Source organism: Natator depressus, chromosome 14, assembly GCF_965152275.1.
Source record: "Natator depressus isolate rNatDep1 chromosome 14, rNatDep2.hap1, whole genome shotgun sequence".
NCBI classification, from domain to species: domain Eukaryota; kingdom Metazoa; phylum Chordata; order Testudines; family Cheloniidae; genus Natator; species Natator depressus.
Window position 1 is genome coordinate 22921154 of NC_134247.1, and position 19317 is coordinate 22940470.

Below are 19317 nucleotides of genomic sequence, written 5' to 3' on the forward strand. Positions count from 1 at the left end.
GTTCCCTCAGGGTGAGACTGAGGATTGGATTTGGCCTTGGAGTCTGGAGTTCCAGGTTTGATAGTGACTTGTTGTGTCAATTGTGGGATGACAATGCTTACCTGCCCAGCAGCACCCTGTGTGCAAACATTGTCTTTAGAGCACCAAGGATTAAATTTAAGAGCCTTCTTTTTTGTTATATTAAGTGCCTCCTGCAGCTTGGAGGAAGAGAGCATGTCCCTGCCTAGTCATCAGTCATCCCTTCTTGTGTCCTGGCTCTGTTGCCATCCACAGAGCCGGGAGGGGTGTGATGTACTATGGGTGTGTACAAAGGGGAAGAGAGACCTGGAGGGCCTGGGGAGGAGGAAGCATTTCCTAGAACTAGCAGGTGCAGTCACAAAGGAACTTTTAGCTAAGCAGGGTGGTGCGGGGACCAGGAGATCCAGGTTCTATTCACAGTTCTGCCACTGTCCTGTTGTGAGGCCCTGGGCAAGTCACTTCCCCACTCTGCGCCTCTGTTTCCTCTTCCAGCCTTCATCTTGCTCTATTGCGACTGTAAGCACTTTGGGGTAGAGAGTCTCTCCTTGTGGCCAGGTTCATACTGAAAACTTTTGCTGGCCCATCCACACCAGTCGGGGCTGTGATGAGCTGCAGCTACATTGCTGTTCCAGCCTCCTGTATTAAACTGGCAAAATTGCACTTTTGCTGGTATAGTTTATTTCACTTGAGGGAGCTGACATAAGCGATACCACTATCAACTGTGTCCCCAGTAGCAGCAGTTGGCCAGTATAGTGTACTGGCATAGTTATACCAGCAAAGCCTTCCAAGTCCCGATGTCTGTACACTGCCTTGCACAATGGGTCCCTGATCTCGGTTGGAACCTCCCAGAGACTGCTGTAATCCATATAATAGTAATAGATTTCAAGGTATCAGTTCTCTCACTGCTGAATAGTCTCAGCTCAGTCGATGTTAAAACGCTCTAGATTGGAGCTGATCCAGAAGAATTTTCAGCTTGATTTTTCCAAGTTCCTAATTTCAAAGCCATTGGTTTACTTTTGTTCAGTTGCTTCTCTAGTGGATTTCATGAGGTTTAAATACCAAGCCAAGACCTCAGGTTACAGCCCCTGAATCTCGCTGTCTGTGCTAAGCTCCAGTATGGTGCTGTTGTATCAACTGACAAACTATCTCTCCACTTGAATTCGGGACTCCATCCCACTGTGTTTGTAAAGTTCAGCCTAATATTACCATGTCCTGTCTCTTGAGGGCTTAATTTCCCAGCCATATTGTTGTGTTAATTATAATGTTTTGTGCGGATCACAGACAGAGTTTCTGTAGAGGATGATGAGGGTTGCAAAGTGGCAGAGGAAGGATCTGTCTCTGTCTATCTAGGTTAGGGATCTCAAACTTGAATCACCAGGAGGGCCACATGAGGACTAGTCCATTGGCCTGAGGACCGCATCACTGACGCCCTCTGCCCCCGGCCTTGCCCCCACTCCACCCCTTCCATGAGGCCCCGCCTCTTCCCAGCCCTTCCACGCCCCTATTCCAACCCCTTCCCCAAATCCCTGTCCCTGCCCCGCCTCTTCTCTGCCTCCTCCCCTGAGCACGTGGCTCCCCACTCCTCCCCCCTGGAAAGCGCTAAGCGCCTGGAGGTAGGCAGACGAGCAGGGATGCGGTCCGCTGCAGGGAGTGGGGGGAGGGGATCTTGGCGGCCTGCAGAAAATAACTCCGGGAAGGCGGGGGCACGGGGAGCTTGGCGGGCCGCAGGAAATAACCCAGCGGGCCGCGTGTTTGAGACCCTTGATCTAGGTACTTATATGGGCCCTATCACTACAGTATCTGAGCATCTAACAAACACTGAATTTAACCTCATATGCTCCCAGGAAAGTATCTTTGACATTAATGTTCAGATGAGGAGTCGGGGCCAAGGGAAGTAAGTAACTCACCCAAGGTCAAACAGGTAGTCCATGGCAGAGCTAGATTTGAACCCGGATCTTCTGAGTCCCAGCCCAGAGCAACAACCACACCACACCACCATCCTTTCCCTTGAAGAAGGCATTGTAACCATAATGCTGCATTCCGGTATTTTCAAACTTTAAGAGCAATTGTGAATGTCCTGCCTTTGGTGTTTTCTACTCCATGCATCTGATGAAGTGGTTTATAGCCCACAAAAGCTTATGCCCAAATAAATTTGTTAGTCTCTAAGGTGCCACAAGGACTCCTTGTTGTTTTTGCTGATACAGACTAACACGGCTACCACTCTGAAACCTGCCTTTGGCAGGCTTTCTTTAACCAACAACTTTCTGTACGAAATTAGGATCTTAATGCTACTTTTAAAACAAGTCCTTTTTTCCCGTCACAGTTTGCATTTTGTTCGCTCCCCAGCCACAAGCAAAATGCAGCTGAACTGGGGTGCTGTGCCTATGATCTTGCTCACTTTAGCACAGCTTTATATAAGAGATAAGCAGATTTATGTGCTTGTGTTTTTAAAACACTAATCTGTTTTGTTTTTTCTAATTTTTTGCTGTTCCTGCGTGCTCTGTGCCAGGTTCCTAGCTCACTTGGCTGGAGTTGAGGCCAGCCCATTGCCACAGCTAAATCTTTTATTTATCTATTTGGCAATAGTGGGCAAAATAGCTAGCAAACGAATTAAACTTTTCATTGCTCGTGAATTAGATTTCCCAAGTGGAAATGCGAAATCTCCAGGGGCAGGATCCTCAGCTGTTCCAAGTTGGGATAGCTCTGTGGACTTCAGGGGACCTGCTCTGTTTTACACCAGCTCAGGATCTGACCTTAGATAGCTTTGCTTTCTTGGTTGAAGTGATCTGAGCTCTTTTGTGTATTTGAGTGTTTAACCTAATTACGCTACTTTAAAGCTTCAGTCACTGGTGTATACTGCTTCTGAGGTACCCCTGACAGGATGTCTTGGTTAAAACAAGTGGTTCTTGTGGGTTAGAAAAAACCTCTATGAAATATAGTTTGTTTGTCTTTTTTAAAAGAAGCTTTCAACAGATGCACCCTGCTCCTGTTAAGGTCAAAGCAGGGTCTTTATTTTCACTAAAAACAAGGTGGTGTAAAAAAAAAATAACGCTTCTCGTCTGCTATTCTTGCACTGCTTTGCAAACCTTAACTATCAGAGCCTCCTAGCACCCCTGTGAGGCATGTAGGACATCACCATTTCACAGAGGAGTAAACTGAGGCACAGGGACATCACCTTAGGTTGTACAGTGACTCACTAGCAGAGTCAGAAGTAGAAGCTAGGAGTCTTGACTTTCAGTTCCCCCTTCTAGCCACTAGGCAACACCGTCTTACTGTAGTTATGACATCTGGACTGTACACTAGGTTGTTGGGGAGACAGGGTTTGGATTTTTGGTGGCTTTATCTCTCTCTCTCTCTGTCTTAGGTAATTATCTGGCCCCCATTACCATAGTCTTGGAGCACCTCAGTTTTTAATGTTTATTTTCCCAACACCCCTGAGAGCTATTGAAGCTCTGTTATTACCATTACCCCCACACATTTTCCCAGATGGGGAACTGAGGCACAGAGACTCAGTGACTTGCCACTGACTTCTTGGGTGACCTCGAGCTGAGTGGTGAATTAAACTACATCTCCGGAGTCCCAGCCTAGAGCCCAAACCATCGGACCATGCTTCCTCTTTGATGAGCCACCAAGTCCAGTTGATCTCTCTTTGTGAGTGTCTTACAACATAACACTTTGGAGGATGAAATGAGAGAGCTGCTGTTCCATATGGTTGCCCAGGATTTCTCTGTAAGGGTTACATCTAAGCGCAGGCTAGATTCGCAAGGCGCTGTGTGTTGCCTTTGGACAAGTGGGCAGGCAGGTCGCAGTATTCAACCCGGATCATTTTTGTAGTATCTGAACTTGATTGCCGTGTTGTAACCCGGGACTGGAATTTCCTTGTAATGGCTGGCTGGTAATTGATCACAATAACAGGGAGAGCCTTTTCTTGCAGCTGAGATGTTGAGACTCACTCTTCACTTGCCTCAGGGATAAAATTGGAAGGAGCTTCCAAAGAGAGTAAGGGTAGCAATTCTTAAAAAAACCAAACCAAGTTTAAATTTTAACTTTGCAGAAATGTCAGCAGTATAACAACAAGCAAGTGTGGTCTGCTATCTGCGTGAAGCATAATGAGTGTTAGATGCTCACAAGAAAGTGCACAAATCCCTGGGCGGAGAGGTTAGTTAGGGGTGAAAGAGCAGTAGGAAGCCGGAGGACATATGTAGTAGAAGGTCTGTGTAACAGAGAGGGGGTGTGGCACATGGTGAGCATGTTGTATAGCCTTATAGGGGTCTTTGAGTAAGGTGACACCCACCTGTGCTATTCTTCTGGAAGGTGTGTAGTGTTCCACTAACTTAGATAAGTCAGGCCAGATCCTGGGGCTGGTCTGCAGCCGTTTGATTCCCCAGGCTGCTAGTCTGGTTCTACCAAGGAGCAGCTTAGAGCAGCCTCAGGACTATGCTAAATTGTGCCAGCAGGAGTGGCCCCAATGGGTCTGGAGAGCAAAGGGGCTCTTGTCCTTGCCCCCTTTTCCAGGATTGTCTCTTCTGTGCCAGGAGCTGCAAGGTTGAGGATTGCATAGGCCTGGTTCTGTGCCACTAAAGGACTCCTCTATGTAGGGGGAATCCTTAGCTGGCCATTTACAGGAGCTTTAAGTCTGCTCTGCACTTCTGGGGTGTCTGAAAGGGGTTGAGGATCAAGACACCCTTAAAGGACCCTGATTTTCATAGGGTTGGGGCTCAGCACCCTTAATCCTTCGACCCTTGTGGAAACTTTTAGAGATAGACCCTAAAATGTGGCCTGGCCTGCTGTTGGGCCAGCCAGTCAGGATCTTCCAAGGAAATGACCACTCTGATATGTCCGCAAGGCTCTGAACGCAGCTTTGCCACCAGAGCAGATCAGGGAATTAGGGTAGTTGCTGTATGCAAGATTATTTATCAATAGTTGTCGTCCCCGTTTCCCCCCCCCCCCCCCCAAAAAAAAAAATCCTGTAGTCACATTGTTCCTGCTGCTGACTCATTTTGAGGCATGTTTCTCTCTTCTCTGGCTGATACCAAGAACAATACTTTTGGTGATTAGAGGATAGTTAAATTTGTACTCATTAAGGATGACAGATGGGGGCAGTCTCCTAGCTGGTACAGCTACTGGAATGAGTTTTGCAGATGAATGGTTAGAAACTTACAAAAGATGTGGCAAAAGAAATTTACATGTAGCATAACATTTATCCTCTCAGAAAATGAAAGATCAGTTTTCAGCTGTAAGAGTAAACTGCTGTTTGATGCAAACTGCAGGTACTAAGGAGTTTCTTTGCTAAAAGGATTGGGAATTGTAGTAGCTAATTAGTTCAATCCCTATGCAATCTCATGGCTATTTGAAAAGTAGGGCGTGGGGCACACGAAGAACCCCAGGGTGGCTAGCTTTGTCGATTTCACTGAATTTTGTGATATTTGGTGTCTTTCTGGTAGCTCCAGCTCTTATCAGCCCCATGAATATGTGAGAATCTGACTTTCTTTTTCTTTTTAATGGAAGTTGAGATTCTAACCCTCCTGGCTGCAGAGAAAAGTTGGAAAAAGTGACCTCTGAAGGTGCAGACACCAGAAGGCAAATCAGAAGACTAAATGTTGTTTGGCTTAAAATCTTTTTTTGGGGGGTGGGGGCGAGGAGGAAGGCCTTACTTGCGGGTTTTGAATGCTTGGAATTGGTCACACGGCAGGCCCATTCTCCGACTCTCCTAGATGTTGTGTTACAAGACACGGTGGTGCTGGGATGCAGCACCTGAGCTCTTTAGCTTCTTTTGAGCACCCAAAAGTGTGTCTAGATGTGTCATTAAAATAAGAAACAGTCCCTGCTCCAAAGAGCGACCAGCTGAATTCAGACATGACCTGAGGAGGGAGGGTCATAGATCAATAGAGGAGGAGGAGGAGGAGGGGTAAGAGGAAGAACAAGAACCCGAAATCATGGTTTTATACCCTTATTGAAGCAGGAGGGATAGCCCAACAGGGCACTAGCCTGCGACGTGGTAGCCCCAGACTCTCTGAGTGGTCTGGAGCAGTTCTCCATCTATAAACTGGGGATACGAGCACTCCCCGACTTCCTACAAGGATAAATTTATTAGAGACTGAGAGGTGCTCAGATAATACAGTCTTAAAAAATGTCCCGTGATGTCCCTTTCCTATGTAAGTGGTTACAATGGCTAATTACCTTCACTAATGAAAATGTGCACCTTATTTCTGTCTGAATTTATCTAACCTCATCTGCCAGCCATTGGTCTGTTTACACCTTTGTCTGCTAGATTGAAGAGCCCTCTCTTAACGAATACAGGGGAGACCCCAGAGACATAGGGCCTTGCAAACAAGGGTGGGGAGTTGAAACATGGCTGCAGAAGAGGGACAGGACTGAGGCGATATCAGTGTGTAGCCCCCAACGATTCTCAGGGTCTGGCACCCAACTGTGAGTTCTCAGAGTCCTACTCCTCTTCAGCAAGCTCATGTGAGAGACAGCTGGTGCGTAACTTAGCCCCATCTGTGTTTGTGGCGTGGTGTTTGTGGAAAGGTTTGCTTTTTCAGCAACTGGGTTACAGTTCTTGACGTGAAGAGCGGGCTCAGTCTGTAGCCCTTATTTGACCTGCCTGGAAAGGATTCTAAATGGTAGTCTGTCTGTCTGTCAGGGTATGGATTGGGTGGTGAGGGGGGTGGGACCATACACAAGAAGGACCTGGGGAAGAACACAAGTGACCTTTGACAGTACAGCATGTCTGTGGGAGTGAATAAAGGAGAAACCCTGCTGAACTGGGTCTGCCAGGGTGCTTCCAGCTTTCTTCAAACTGCTGGCTGTGCTCTAGGGGTAAGGCCCTTGGCGCGGCCGACCTGACTGTGAAGATCCTGCCCCCAGGTGCCAATCAGGGTGTTTGCCTATGCTCCTGCCTACGGAGGGAAGGTCCCAGTGATGGGCCCCCACAAATGGAACAAACAAAGCTCTTTTTGCCAGCAGCATCTTGCTGCAGCCTCTACGCTTGGCTGAAGTAACTGTAGTTTCCACCATTTCAGATCTGCCAAATTAGACACCAGGACTGGTTTGCATGTGTTGTCGGCAGTGCATCACCTGACAGTGCTGCAATGTTAAACTGAGAGCCTGGTGCAATGGAAGCTCTTGAGACAACAACAGAAGCATGTGATGGGCAAGAACAATAATAGCTGGCTGTTACAGTCTCTCTCTAGGGCGTTTATTGTCACCGCGCCCCTGTGTCGTTATCCACATTTCACATGATAGCTGCAGTTGTAAGGATGGGTTGCTTTCCAGTAATGGGGGTGAAAAATCCTACAAACTCAGACGTAGGAGAGCTGAACTGACACGTCCCTAGTGAGACCCTCTTGCCTCATTGCTGCTTTAGGGCCATGTTCATCCCTGGTGTAACTTCATGGACTTTTAGTGGAGGCACATCAGAGGTGAATGTGTCCCTTCAAATCCAAACACTCCAGAGCAGCTGTTGTCTGCTCCAACGCATTAAAAAAACCCACACCTGTATGGTATTATGGCTTTTAGTTTTGATCTGAACTTAGTTTGTTTGAATGTCAAGGCTTCAGTTCTTTTATTAGTGAAGGGAAGTTGAAAACTCAAATGCATAATCTCTTCACCCTCTTCCATGCAAACCATGTATCACCATCACAACAATTCAATTTTTGGAACAAAGACAGAAAAAAGAGACAAAGCTAAAAACAGGAACTAGTAGATAAACACTACTATGGGCTCTCTGCTTGTGAGACGAGCTGCCCTGAAACATCTGTCGAGGTAGCAGTAGCTCTCTTGGGAGCTGACAGGCTTGCGGAGTCCAGTTCTTCAGGTCTGCTGGTGTTCATTCTTGTAGTTACATCTTTCCCTCCAGCCACAACGCCAGGTGGTTAAATGACTGAAAAGTTCTTCCATTCATGAGAAGTTTTAGGAGCATTATCTTAAGTATAAGCTTAAATATAACCCTTCAGCCTGTGTATAGGAGATGGTTAGGGTGCTAGTGGGGGACACCAGAGACCCAGGTCAGTTCCCTGCTCCTCTGCAGGCTTTTTGTGTGACCTTGGGCAAATCAATTAATCTCTTGTTGCCTCAGTTCCCCATCTGTACAGTTGGGATACTGCCCTACCTTGAAGGGATGTGATGAGGATCAATCCATTAAAGACTGTGAGGCTCTCAGGTACGGGGCATCAGGTAAATACCAGAGACAGACATTCAGCTGTGACGTCTTGCGTTCACTGTTACAAAAGAATTCTATGAAGTCTTCAGGCTTATGAGCCTGGTTTCTTTGTTAAGAGGAAGATAGGAAGATTAAGAAAGCAATCCTGGAGAAGAAAGAGACTTAAGAAGCCAAGTAGGGGGGAAAAAAAAAAAGGACAACCATTATTATTTGTGTTACAGTAATGGCTAGAGACCCCAACCAAGATCGGGGTGCAGTGGCAGCTAGGCACAGTACAAACAAAATGTGAGAGAGTCTCTGCCCCAAAGAATTTACAAACTAAACAGAGAAAGGAAATATCCCCAGTTTACAGATGGGGGACTTGAGGCACAAAGGGCCAGATGTCAGAGGCATTTAGGCACCTAATGGGATTTTCAAAAGCATGTAGGTGCCAAACACCCATTGATTTCATTGCATCTTTAGGTGCCTAAATACCTTTAAAAATCTGGCCCAGAGGCTAGAGTAAAAATTTCAAAATTGCATGTAGTGTACATACCCATGTAGCCCCCCAGCATGGGTATAAGTACCAGTGTAGACAGTGAGACATGGTTTCAGTAAGTAAAGACACGCATGAAGGATGTGGGTATGTACCTGAGTGCATATCCCACATGGCTCTCCGCTCGCTGAAGCTCTGCCTGTGTTTACCCTGCTGTTTCTATCAGTGTTGTGTCCCACTGCTGGAGCCTTTCCCTGCCTCAGGAATGGTCTCCGGAAGTGGGCAAAGGCTTGGGCAGCTCCCTGCTGCTGGAGACTCTCGCGGTCTCCCCTTTGCCAGAGCCTTTCACTGCCACATGTAGCTATACAGCACAGTGTGGACACAGCGTGCTTTCACTGTGGCATGTAGCTGCACATATGCTGCACGCCACCGCCAGTTGTCTGTAGGATAGACGTAGACTGAGTCTCATTGAAAGTCAATGAGATTTAGGCTCCTGCATCACTTAGGTGCTTTTGAAGATATTACTCTACGTTATTTGCCCACGGCACTTGTTTGAGGCTCGCAGAGCAATGCAGTGTGGACGTTCCAGCACAAGCTTGAAAAGAACAGGGCTGCAGGCACATGTCCCACAGAGCCGGGTTTACTATGCAATGTGGACATACCTACAGGGAGCCTGTAGCAGAGCTGGGAACTGAACTCAGTCTCTGTGTTTTATTGCTCACCCTGTCTAGTATCACACAGGGAAACTGGCAAAGTCAGCCACTAAACCCAGATCTTCTGGGTCCCTGGAAACCACGTCAATTTCTTGGATATTTAATGTTGATAAGTATGTCTAGTTTTGGTTTTGCAAGTTGTGGTCCCTCCAATGCATGAACTCTAGCATTAAGCGACTGCTGCTGATGCAATTAATCTCCAGGGTGGAATTAGGGAAATCCTGTTAAATAATTCCTATTTTCAGCAGCGTGAAAGGCTTGGAGAGAGAAATTTATGTGGAGATGACATTTCTTAAGCAGCTCTCAGCTTCCTGTTGGCTTTCTCTTTTGATCCCCTTATCTGTAGGCACTTAGTGAAAGCTAAGCAGAAGAAGCTGGACCAGAGGGAGTTGGAGGAATAAACCACACATGACTAACACACTAAAAAGGGCCAGCACTTTGGTATCCAGAGCTGGAAAATTAGTCACCCAGGTTCAATGGTGTGTGTTTTTAAAATATTTATCTCCATCAGCTGCTAACACTTCAGGAAGTTGCTCTTTCTTCTGTATTTCTGCTTAATAGGGAATATTTGCACTAGAATGTTCCGGCTCTTTTGCAGGTCAGTGCACTTGGCCAACCCTCTCTTTCACGATCACAATACATGCCCCTCCTATGGAAGGGCATCGTTGATTTTTACTTCCAGGATACCTAGTGCTGAGCTCCAATATGTCCATAATGTTGAGTTTGAGACAATTCATAGTCCCTCCCTTTCCTTGTTCTTACACTGCAGTAATCCACATGGTGGTGCAACTTTCTGCCTTTACACTTCTACAGCACATTTCATCTAGATGGGTAGCAACGCTCTCAGTAGTTTGATGTCGAGTATTCTATGGGGCTTAACTGTGGCTGGAAAAGTAATAAGAAGTAGTAAAATCTAATACACCACTAGCTAAAAAGACATCCCATTGTCAGTATTCATGACAAACTGGAGAAGAGTAGAAGCATGGGTCTCTGTTTTGGATAATAGAAAGCAAGAATTATTGCAGGGTTATTCCATACTGTGCATGTGTGTGCGTGCTTTGTCCAGTTCAATCTTAAATGTCCCCAGTGATGGGACTTGGATTGCTTCCTTGGGGAGTATAATCACTAGCTGAAGAGCTGTTGCTTTTGGAAAGTTTTGCTTGTTTTCTAAATGATTCATTTCTTTAAGATCTGTCCCATTATCCCCATATATATGTACACCCGCATCCCCTCACCCTGAACTACGTCATTCCTTTCCATACTTGGAATGGGATTCTTGTAGACGGCCACCCATGTTCCATTTTCTTAGGTGTTGCTTAACCAAGCCATACATCCTTGGCTCACTAAGGCCTGAGAGATGTTTAGCAGCCTAAATGCTCAACTGAAGTTAAAATATAGGCTTCATGCTCCATTTAGGAAGAAAGCATGAGTGAGTGGCACCTGCTGACCTAATTGGGATGGAGATAGCAACCTGCTCTTAAACATCTCCTGTGGCCCTTGAAGTATGAAGTAGAATAGTAGTATGGAGATGTGTGATGCAGTGTGGTCTTGTGGCTAAGGCACTAGACTCTGGCTCAGAGTAGCTGGGTTCAATTCTTGGCTCTGCTGCAGAGTCCCTGTGTGACCTTGGCCAAGTCCATTAATCTCTCTGTGCCTCATTTTCCCCATCTGTAAAATGGGGATAATGATCCTTCCTTTTTGTTTCTCATCCATTTGGATCCTAACCTCTTCGGGGTAGGGGACTGTCTTTTACTATGTGTATGTACAGCATCTAGTGCCATAGGGACCTTCTCTTGGTTGTGGATCGATAGGCACTACTCTGTTCAAATAATCATATCATCCTTGGTGTACAGACAGGAAAAGTGGAGCAGAGATGGTCACACAGTGAGGGCCCAGTACTGCTCCCACTGACTTCAGCAGGAGACGGGTGAAGTCCTGAAGAAGACCCAGGAGCTACTGATTTTCAGGCTTAGGCCCATGCTTCCTCTCAGTGTCTGTGCTATTATTAGGGTTGCCAATTTTGGCTGGTTGTATTCTTGGAGATTTCATCATGCGACATAATCTTTAATTCCTGGAGACTCCAGGCCACTCCTGGAGGATTGGCAACCCTAGCTATTATAAACAGACCAACTGGGGCCACACAGCCACTTGCGCACTTGGTTTTTACATGGTGAATCAAAACAAGTTCACACTTCTCTTATTTCTAGAGGGACTGTCACATGAGGCCGCCTGTGACCACTGTGACCTCACTCCTAGGTTATGTTAAGGGCTCGGTTTGTGACTGAGGCAATCCCTCCCCCTTTGGCTGTGGGCAAAGATCCTCTGATTCTGCATCAGATGCTGGTTTCCCCCTTGAGGCCAGTGGTGATTCTCAGATCAGTGATAGATTTGAGTACCCCATGTCCCCAGTGGGACTTGGCTTCCACCTGTCTGAGTGGAGAGAGTTGCTCCCAGTCGCATGCTTGGGCTTATATGCTGTTGTCTTCCAGCAGCCCCGCTGTGCAATCAGCTCACTTCCTACCCCAGCAGGCCAGGAACCGGTGACCCAATAAGGAAATAATGTTTACCGCCTGGGTGTTTGGATGGTTCACTTGCCTTTTGTGAGCGGATGTTTGTCAAACCTGTTGCCTTCTGGATCCTTTGATAAGCCACCTTCGCAGGGTTTGAACGAACTTCTTATCTTAGTCATCTCCCTGCCCTTTGATGCTCTGTGCGTACTTGAGCATAAACACAGAGGGTGACTGTGCCTGAGCTGTGAGGATCGTAAGAAATTGTGGGTTGCTCCCTGCTGTGCCCCGGATCCCACAAGAAACATCCTATGGCTCCTCAGTCTTTCTGCTCCGGGGCTCCACCCTTTGACACTGGTACTTAGGAATTGTGTGCACAGGAGGAGGAGACCCAAGAAGCTGGGGGGCTAAGAATGGCAAAAACTAGGACTTCCTCTGTGATCTAAGGAAATACGTGGATTTCATAGAAGGAGTAAGTGCCAGCTGTGCAGGGCTAGCTGCTTGTAGCATACGTGTACATGCACACATGGATGCTCTCCTTGCTTTCTAGACCTGTGCTCATGACACAAGGGACTGTGCTTCTTCCCAAGAAGCCCACTGGAACTCCTCAGCGTCAGAAGAATTCAGGGCTGAAGTCAATACAGGCTTCAATCAAGGGAGGCTTTAGGGTTTTGTATCTCTTAAGGAGTGATCACCGGCAGTAGCTCTTACTGGGACATGACCTGCTCAGGCTGCAGTGAGCTGAGCTCATGACACCTTCCTGTGGACGGCTTGGTTTCTGATCCCTGAAGGCTGGCGTGTGACGCGAGAGATGCGCCGCTACACTCACTTGCTTCTCTGCTGGTGCTGAGCTTCCAGATCTCTCTGTGGGAGGGGGCTTGGGTGGAGAGGATGATTTGTTGCACTACTTCAGCTTTTGTGCCACTCGGAGTGAGGGATCTGCTTTGACCTTTGTTCTGGTGACATTGGTTTATTCCTGCACCTGACCCCTGCCATCAGAGTGAAATGGGGAAGGCGGAGAGATGAGATGCTGTCAAAGGGAAAAAACGAATTCCCTGTAGGGTCTAAATCACATGTGCCTGGTTCTGGCAAACCATTAGATATGATCTGGATGCTTTTGATTTCAAATTAAGTGATTGCCGCTGCAGTTCTTCTCCCACCCAGCACACCTGCATGGATTCCCCTGTATCCATGGTTTGGTTTGGTTTAGTTTCCGTCCTTTGGCTCAGATGACCCGAGCCCTTCCTCTCTCACTTGAGTTGAGGCGAGGGCTGGGTGAGGAGTGACAGCACTGGAGGAGTGGAGTCCATGAATGAGACACAGGGCAGAGTAGCATTTGTAATCATGCCAGCACGTAGGTCTCCGCCCATCCGACTTCCCAGTGAAAGCGAGTGTGTTTGCAAACCAGGCCTCTGGGCTGGGTGGTTTTTTTCCCATTTCCTACTTTGGCATTGCAGCCAGCAGCCTCTGAACTAGCAGGGCAGGAAGAGCTACCGTCTTGCCTTGAATGTGCCCTGGGGGCTTTCTTGTGTGTCCTGGATGCTTGGATTAAAGACCTTGTTCCATGCCGTGGGTTTCTCCTCCACCGAAGGAGATGATTGCAGGCACTCAGCAGGCCGGTTGCTTTTTGCACATGTGTCTTGGGGAGCTGTCGCTGGTTGTAATGGAAGGTGAAATCTCAGATTGTGACATGGCTGTCTGGGTTTCTTCTCTTGGCCTTTTGGTGGAAATGGAATAGAGAGAGCATTAATGTAGCCAGGATGCGTAGGGCTGTACCCTCTCCAGATGTCTCGCTGGAATGGTCTGATCTGAAGAAGTGTGGGGTTGGGAATTGCCCCTTGTGGGACAGAAGTCTCTGTAGCCCAAGCAAAAGCAGCTGTGCTAACGGCTGCCGCTCCATTCGCTGCAGTGGAGTTGCACTCATTTGCATCAGCTGAGGATCTGACCCTTAGGCTTGATTTCCTTCTTGCTTACACTTATCCAATGGAGCAACTCCGAACCCCCCCACCCCACCACAGTGGAGGGGCTGAATCAGGCATATTAGACACCTCTGAGTTAGTATAGGCTCTTTTCCTATAGTAAAGCCCACACGCATTTCAGTTACGTAGCATACCAGGTCCTATTCATGTAGGCTCTGTTTTGAACTGCTAGAGTGAGATTTCCAGAGTTTAAGCCTCCTTTCCATCCTTCCAATTCTGGGCTGCTCCAGGGACCAATGAGGCCTCTGGCATAATTTACACACCCCAGGGGGAGTGCCCAAGCTATGGCAGCCTTCCTGGCTTCCTCTGGGTAGCAGTGCCACCAGAATGCCCACAGTGCTATGCATAGTAACTCTGCCCTGCCCTGTCAGCAGGCTGGTAGGCTGCATAAATTGCCCTTACCCAAAGCCTGTGGCAGGGGGAATTCTCCCTTCACTGACCCTTCAACATTGCCACAGTATAAAAGGGCTATAGCAAAGGGGTGAAGCCCTCGCCTAATGTTTAACCTGCGCGTTCCCACCTGACTATTTCTGCAGGGCTTTCTGGCCTGGCTAATGCAGCTGAAACCCTCCGCTAATAACCAAAAGATGACCTCAAATTGCATGGTTTAGATCTAGAACTGGGTAGGAAATTGTTTTCCTAGCCCATGAGAATTTTCAAGATTTTGAGAATTTATCTGCCCTGCACCTGGGACAAAAAGTCGAAATCTCATATTCTGTTTTGTGAACAGCTAGTCCAAAAATAATTTTGGAATGGGTCAGTCAAAGATTTTCCTTTCAATTTTGGCCTTTTAAAAAAAATACACTTTTTTTTTTTTACTGTAAATTAACTAATATTTTGAAACAAAAAGTTGTTTTGTACCAAAACTCACAACTCTTTGGTTCAAAAAGTTTGATTTTTTTTTTCAAATTGGGAACTTGTCAAATCTGTCTCTTTCCTGCCAGCCATTTTAGTGTCGACTAATCAATATTTTCTGATGGGGAAAAAAACCCATTTAATCAGAAAATTCCCAACCAGCTCTATTCAAATCCAGCCTCCTCCTTAGTGGGGCTTAGCTCAGTTCTGGCTCTGCTTTGGGCCCGTCTAAGCTTGTATCCTCCACACGCCATCTCTTAAAAACCAAACTAAATATAGCAAACATATATTTGGCACTCAAAAAAAGTGTACTGCAGTGAGAGGCAACGTGGCTTTATTTTGTTGTTGCCGCTGTTAAAGGCATTTAAAATGCTGAGCAAAACTTGCTTTCTGTGAACTGATCACGCTACTTCTTTGTAATCCATATAGTTGGTGGACAATGATTCTTAACTTCCCTGTTGTCCTCTCGTTCTCAGTCACTTCCCCTTGATCAGTAAGAAGCGGCTTCATTAATGAATCAAGCTGTGCGGTGCCACTCATGGGCGGGGAAGAGAGAGGCTAGTTCCTCATTGTAGCATGTATAACAGTAGAAGTCTGTCCTATCTGATCAGCTATCAGTATGTACTATGGTGATGAGTTGCACTAGAAATCTGTGTCTAGCGAGATTATCTGTCTCCTTTCAGAAGACACAGTGCCTCTTAATTATTCTAACTGTTCTGGGATTGGAGGAAAATGGCCTTTTGGTTGAAGCACAGGACTGGGAGTCAGAAGACCTGAGTGCTGTTCCCAGCTGTTGCAGATTCATTGTGCGATCCTGGGAAAATTACTTTAACCTCTCTGTACCTCAGTTGACCTCTCTGTAAAATGGGGCTGGTTGTGAGGTTTAGATCATTCATGCCTGTAAAGCTTTTGGAGATCTTTAGGTGGAGGCTGCTATTGAAAAGCAAAGTTATTGTATGGGGAGTTTTTACCCCCAAAAAGGGAGACGTGTCAGATGCTCCATGGAGTCCACTCGGGACTTGACTGTTGATTTTACATGGAAGGCACCCAGAGACTACAGTATTGGGCAGTGATATATAACTCTGACATCTAGTTCATCCAGCACATGCCCTGTTTGTGCAGAATAATTGGGGCAGTTGGTCTGAGCCCTACCCTATTCCATATGCAAGTAAATTCTCTAAGGAGAGACATGGATTGCCTCGTTCCAGTGGGGTATTCGTACCCCCATTGCTGTCGCTTCCCCTCTCCTTCCTGTCTTGTGGGTGTTGCATCTCCAGATGCTAGTGTGTGGCGTGAATGGCAGTGACATGCACTATTGCTTTTTTATTTCCACACACAGCCTGTTCTGTGAAGGCTAGAAAAGATACAGCCAGGAGTCTTCTCTCCTGAATCTGCTCACTGTCTTGGTCTTTTTCTGGTGCTTTCCCTTCTTTTCCCTTCCCTGAAGAACAAATTCCAGAATTCAAGCCTCCACCAAAAACTCCCCAGGTGCCTGTTGTCTTCTGCCAGATCTTGCACAGCCTTCAGTAAGTTGTTCTCAGGTTCTCTCTGGGACTCTGTCTGAGCCACAGCTGCAGGCCTTGTTACAGGCAGGAAAGCCCTTCCATTGTACCATGGCATACTGCTCGGAAATTTACAAAGCAGCACCAAGGCGTGGCGATGGAGCTGGAGTAGGACTGATCCCAAAGCATCAGCCCTGCCAGTGCTTTGAAGTGCCACTGTGGGCAACTCACCCTGCATACTCTTAGCGCTCGCAGGCACTTGCACCTGAAGAACTCACCCCGGTGCACTAACGTGCTATCGCAGATTTCCAGAAGTGACTAGAGATTCGGGGTCTCTCCACTTTGTGGGGCTCAGCTTGAGACACATAAAAAGGGCCCAATTTCCAGCGGGCAGGTGCTCAGCTCTTACCGAAAATCTGGTCCCTTTTAAAGTGTCTTAAGCTGGGCACCCTAAAAGGAGACACTCCAAATCACTGGACGCTCTTTAAAACCTTAGCCCCAGTCTTTGGCCTCCCCTTGCATTGCTGGGAGTAGGGAGGTGGCATAGGGTATGTCTGCAGTGCAGTGGGAGGTGGGATTGCAACCCATGTAGAGTTACCCAAGCTAGCTTTAAGCTAGCTGGCATGAGTACGTATAGCAGCGAAGCTGTGGCAGCTTGGGCTTCAGCACAGGCTACTGCCCAAGTAGGTGGGCTTGCACAGCCTGGGTCACTGTGGCTTCACTGCTCCAGCACTTGAGCTCACTAGAATAAAGCTAGCTCAGATACATCTACTCCCTCTGTAGTGCAGGCAGACCCTTAGCAAGGCCGCTTGGAAAGTTTGACTTGCATTTTCCAGTACTGTCCCCTGTAATGTAATTTTGCACAGGTTGTGGGTCTGTTTGGTGGGGGGGGTGACGTGAGGGGGAATGAAATGTCGCTAGTTCACCATTCTGGACACATTCCAAAGTCCTTTTTCCATTAAATTTTCAACAGACTTTGTTGAATATGACAAGCCTTGGAGACGTGTGTGGTCACCACAGGCACATTAGGAAACCGACAGATGCATTTGTACTTTGTGGTTTGAAAATTACGGTAATAACTTTCCCTTCAGGTCCCAACGTCCATTTCCTATTTCAAAATCAAGGGGCATAAGGGAGGGAATTCTGCTGTTCTGGGACAGTGCGTGGCAGGTGGATCAAGAGTTCTCAATGGGCAAGAGGCATTTCCTAGACTTTCTTTGTTGAACACTAAACTAACATTAGCCTTTCTTCAGATGACCCAGCTGTGTTCTCGAACAAGCTGACATGTAGGATTTTTGTGCCCTGTGGCAATGTGCTGGGTGATACATGAGTCATTGCCTTCTTAGTCACCGCTTTCCTTTTGACGCTTGCCACAAGTCATGAGTGAAATGCCAAGCGGATCGGAAGATGAGCACATACTCTCTGTCTGTTCACTTCAGACACTTTGTGGCAGAATCTCTTCTCCCTACACTGCCATAGCAGAGTCAGTCGGTGGGAGTGTGCATGCTCGTTGACAGGAAACCAAAACAGTCCATGGTAGAGTCTGGTGCCAACATGTCGAAGAAGCTCTTCACTTCCCAGTAAAGCAGAGTACTTTCACCTGCCAGGCCAGTGCTTCAGTGCCACTTTTGCCTGGAGGGACCCACGTGTGGATTCTCTGAAGTGTGGATGAGGTAGGAATAGGGGCTTGATTCTCTGACTTGCCAAGTTCATTTTGCTCTGCTTAGGAGCCCAAGGCAGCTAGAGGCCTCCATCAGAGATCTTCCCCTGTGTGGGGCAACCTCCACCAGCATATAGCTGATGGTGTGGCTAGGCCAGCTCTGCCATGCCAGAACCCTGCCCACTGACATGAGGGAGGTAGTGGGTGGACAGGAAGGTGTAGGGTGGAGCACAGCTCTGTTATACTGGGTTCTCCACTGAATGTAAGCTGCCTGCAGTGGCTGTGAATTGAGGAGCCATGATCGCCGAGTTCTGCTTGGATACATTCGAGAATCAAGCCAAGAGAAATGCTGGAATGCCTCAGACTCAAGTTCAACCCTTCGAGGATCTTCTAGGATCCTAGTGTGTGTAGAGAATGAATAGGAGGCAGCTCCTGCCATCCAAAGGCAAAGGCTGCACTGGCTAAACCTTCCTCCCGGGAGACATGGATTTTAGATTGTTATTTTTAATTGAGAGGCAAGGAAGCTCTGAGACCCTGCTGAGGCCTCTGGCTAAAGAGGGGAAGGTGCACACCCAGCATTAGCCATCTGGATGTTCAGCTCTGATTGCAGGGGAGGTGGCCTTAACTCAGTAGTCTCTTCATTATTTGTAATAGAAGGAGGTACATGATCACTGCCATGATGCTTAACTGAAAAGGCTAGTTTTCTTACCACCAGTGTGTCCCCCACCGCTCTCTTGAATTGGATGTAATGCTGTAAGAAGGACGACGCCACGTCATGTGCGACTCGTCGTGTGTTGGCCTGCCTACTGGGTTTGATCCCTACACAGTAGGGGTGGAAGGGTATTTTCCATACAGTGAAATTGATGGTGAAATGTGCGTGCAATCTGCTATTTCAACATGGCTGTGACTATCCTGCATGACGAGGCACTCTATCGTAGAGCACAGACTCCATGACCATGTGTGTCCTGTGTTACCCCAATAGCCTCTTGGTCTTTGCCTTAAGTTGGCCAGTCAACAGCAGGGACTGGCTGGAGAAGGAGCAGATCCAGCTCCCCTTTGCAGACCCACAGGTTGTCTAAGGCTAGAAATATGATCCGTGAGGAGAGGCACTGTAGGATGAATCCATAGCCACTAACAATGTCCATCACGGTCACTATTTTAAATTACACGCCTGCACTGTGGGGTGGAAAGAACTCGGAACCATCTGCTCCCTTTACCATCTAAGCCACGAGACTTCCTTAGCTGTCAGTTATGTCAAGGCTCTTTGCAGGCCTATAGCCACTAGACTTCATCATCATTGCAAACGCATGAGCGAGTCTTGCTCTCTCCAGCGGAGGGTAGTTGTGAGCATACGCACGTACTGCAGTTGTGGAGGATCTTATGCCCCTTGGTCACAACAAAGAGACCCTGCAGCTCCTCTTGATTGAGTTGCCCATGTCTCTTG

General features: G+C 47.4%; 1 protein-coding gene across 2 annotated transcripts in view; it reads left to right on the top strand.

Moving 5' to 3' along the window:
- PIK3R5 (phosphoinositide-3-kinase regulatory subunit 5) overlaps positions 1 to 19317 on the top strand; it is a 105506-nt gene that overhangs the window by 32084 nt on the left and 54105 nt on the right. The gene's annotated exons all lie outside the window — the stretch shown is intronic.